Source organism: Branchiostoma floridae, chromosome 10 (genome assembly GCF_000003815.2).
Source record: "Branchiostoma floridae strain S238N-H82 chromosome 10, Bfl_VNyyK, whole genome shotgun sequence".
Lineage (NCBI taxonomy): Eukaryota > Metazoa > Chordata > Leptocardii > Amphioxiformes > Branchiostomatidae > Branchiostoma > Branchiostoma floridae.
Window position 1 is genome coordinate 5,626,553 of NC_049988.1, and position 4,141 is coordinate 5,630,693.

Below are 4,141 nucleotides of genomic sequence, written 5' to 3' on the forward strand. Positions count from 1 at the left end.
GACGACGAGGGCATGATCCAGGAGGCAAGATGGCGACCCCCCCTTGGTTCTTTGCGTTCCTGGCGTAGCGTTCAGCCACCCCATCTGAGATTGGAAGGCTGCAGCTGGTACGATTTGGGTGTCATTTTCCGTTTTTGTGGCCAGGTAGAATTTTTCTTTTGCTTTCCTAGTTTGAACGTCGAGGCTGTGTATGGGATTTCCTGCTACCATTTGTTTTAGTTTGCATGTGTATGAGTGTGCATCTGTAAGGCGTGTCGTGACTGAGTTGTGGACACGCGTGGCCCACGACTACTCCACGTAACGCGGCTCGCTCGCATGTGGGATCTGGGCGGTATGGAAGTTGCGTATGTTTTAGACTTGTCTGTCTGGGACCGGACCTGTTGCCGGGCGCCCGTCCCTCCCCACCATCTCATGATTCACGTGTTGTTTATACAGATCTGACGCTCTCCCCCTCCGACAGCAGGGATGTGCGGGACACACCACTGCCAGCTACGGGACACGCCGCCATCAACCTCGCCAGATATGCGGCCATGGGACCCGTCGGTGGCATGCACAAGCTACAGCAGCAGAGAGGGGACAAGACGCGCCAGGGAACCTGTTAGGCTGTGATGTTTTTCTTTGTGAACCTTGTTTCTTTCACCGATTCGAGTTGTTGAAAACAGATACCAAAGTCCGAGGAGGTGGCTTCAGGGCGCAGCGCTATGAGGAACAGCAGTTTGAGGATCAGGCCCGGCTGGCGTTCCGGTCCCCAACACCGCCCAGCCCGCCAGTTCATCCAACTTCACCGGCAGCCCAAGGAACGGACTGTGAGTCTTTTGGTTTCCTTTGTTAGGCAGGTTTTCCCCCCTCCTTTCTTAATTTGTGAAATTCGCTTTCCAGTGCGATGGGGTGCCGCGGAATGCTGGATTGTTCGGAATTATTCGAGTAACCCTGTGTTAGCCTGACGTCCTTGTGAATAACACGTCGAGTCACCCGTTTGTTTCTAACGTTATCCCAGTGTGGGGATCCGAGAAGGTGTAGGACGGTGTATCCTTTCTCAGTACGGTGGAATATCATTCAGTGCGACGGGGTGCCGCGGAAAGCTGAATGATTCGGAAAGTATGCAGCTGTTTTAGCCTGTGTGGCATTATCCAGCGCGAAGAGTTTCCGCGGAAAGCTGGGCGATCAAAAAAAAAAAAAATTTTTACACGTTTTTTCGTGACACACTGTGACGACATCCAGTGCGAAGGGGTTCCGCGGAAAGCTGGACGATCCGAGAAGTCTTGTACGTTTTATCTACTTTTGTGACTTAATCCAGTGCGATGGGTTTCCGCGGAAGGCTGGATGATTTGTTAAGCGGAAGTGCGTAAGGACCTGGGCCGGACTGAGGCCTGGCTAAGGAGTGTGCGCGGGAAACGGGCTGTGAGGACAGAAGTGAGCAGCATGTTGTGCGTTTGTGCACAAATGATTTTGTATCGCACAGTGCTGATTTACCAGAGGCAGTACAGAGCACGGTTTTTCTTATGTCTGGTTCCTCTTCATGGACTGAGCGCGTTGTAAGATTAGAGTGGGTAGGTTAGTGTTGGGAACACGAGAGTGAATACTTAGGAATGTGTGGCGTTACGTAGTGATAAAGTCCAGAGAAGGGCAAGATGAAGGGAGGGGGACAAGTCGAGAGGAATGAGAAAGGGATAAGATGAGTAAGGGGAGAGGAAAGGTGAAAGAGCGAAGATAAGGATGGGAAGTTGTTGAGAGGGACAAGATGGGAGATGATTTGGAAGAGTGAACAGGAAAAGGAGCGAGACGATATCATAGGAGAGTGTCATCGGAGGAAGACATTAGGTGACAGGAAGGAAAGGCTCTGAAGCCAGAGAGGGCAAAGGCGGAAGACGACGATTCCCCATCACTTTATAACGGAGGGCGGGTAAATGACCAGGACAAATAGGATACTATTTATTCTGGTCGCCTATTCGCCCGGATGTTAGACACGTGATCCCTCCATTGTATAAGTATGTAGATTAGGGGACACCGTCACTCATCAGGCCGCCCTCCGACCACGTCTGGAGCCTGAAGCGGCCCACCCGCCCAGCCCTCGGTAAGTTTTTTCTGCTTTGCGTGGAATTAGATGCCCGCTTGTAGGCGGTCGTCTCAGCGCATAGGTGACTTTAGGCTCCAGACGACGATTCCCCATTACTTTATAACGGAGGGCGGATAGATGACCAGGACAAATAGGATACTGTTTCGAGCGGGCCGAATACGGCTCGGTTGCCAATTCGAATACCTGATTCGGACGTTGGAACATTGCTGTTGCAACACTTTTGGTTCGAGGGCACCAAATTTGTTCAACTTCTGGCGCATTTCGCATCAAAACATGGGTTTTCTTAGGTGGGTATGACATCAATAAAATGCAGCACGGTGTATTCCGCATCATCCTCGGTCTCAGCCCTCCCGCGGGTCGGATCACCCTCCGGACTTCGGCCGTCGGGCGATCCGACCCGCGGTCGGGCTGACACTGGGTGATGCGGAATACACCGTGTTGTATTCTATATATACATCCAATTATGATTATATACCTGAATGGAGCGCCTTTTTAGTGCAACCAATCGCGTCATGAAATATCCATACATAATAAATTTCAAATCCTTAATAATTCTATCCATCCTTTACCTATCTACTGTCGCCTTTTATTTTAGACAATATTTTATTAATGCATTCTTTTACCCCTCTTATGGTTTCTCCAAAACTTAGTATTTGTAGCTATAACTGCATTTAGGTTTACGCGACCGTGGGAAGCGTAATCAGATATTTACCTGGCTGAAAAATAAATCATACGATATTTGCTGCCTACAAGGGACACATTCAGTACCAAAAGAGAAATGGCAGCTGGACTGGGATAATTCCATTACATTTAATCATGGTTTAAGTAATGGTAGCGGCTTGATGATACTATTCAAGAAACACCTGTCTTACACTATTCATAATACTCTTAGTTATGGGATTGGTCGATGGAGCGTACTTGACATAACCGTCAATTAATTTCGATTTTGTTTAGCAAATATGTATGCTTCCAATACAGACGATCCCTTGATCTTTGTTTATCTAGAAACTACATTTACCGTATTGCATATCATTGTAGTAGAGAACTTAAACGCTGTTTTAAATCCTAATGTTGATAGAGCTGGACGCCAGACGACAAACAACCATCATAAATGTTGTAAAGCTATAAATTTATTATGTGCGAACCTAGATTTAATTGACATATACAGAAGTTGAAATCCAACAACGATACATTACACAAGGAGGCGTGTCGTATTGACTCCTTTTTGGTATATTTTTCATTAACCTCTCTAATCAACAATGTTGTAATTGAGGACAACTTGAGATCGGACCAATGTCTGATTGGCCTTTCCATGGTAACTTCTGGTTTTTGAAAATTCAATCCAGAAGAGAGTCTACATTTTTCTCTAACTTTATTTCATAACTTTATATTTAATGACGATTCAGCTAACCCTCTTCAAATGTGTCTTTCAAATGTGCCGTCCGCATCTACTCTCCAAGCGGAGGTTAGGCTGCGGCTGTTTTTTAACGTTTTTAGTCGTTTTTATCGGGCTTTATCGGTCAAAACACAGCAAGATACAATATGTAGATACAAGACCCTTATGGAAAAGTGAGGGCTAAGCCAAGATGGACAGACTGCTTGTGACTTCGGATAGGAGCAGACCATGAAACACCTTCTTGTCTACCCCATTCTGCCTGAACCATGCACCAAAGAAGCTCTGTTTGTTTACTGCAGCGGAAGACTGTACTTATGACACGAGAAAAATTGTTATTATTATCATCATCATTATTATAATTTAACTATTGTTATTATTATTATTATTATCAGCTCCTATTGTCTTCTTTAATATATTTTTACGTTTCACTGTTGGGCATTAGTGGGTCCCTATAGTATACATGACATCCATTATTGTCATTTTGGAATTAATGCCATTGTATGTTCTATTTCTTGGCATCCCACAGGATACCATGCAGGTTTCCTGACGAGTGGCCATTACTTGAGCAGTTTCCTCGGTAGTCTCGTGCTATGGAACTTCTTTCTTTCCTTGTAAACCCAATTCCTGAAAGTTTCCTTGCTTTGAGTGTATAATAAATCAAGAGTTTA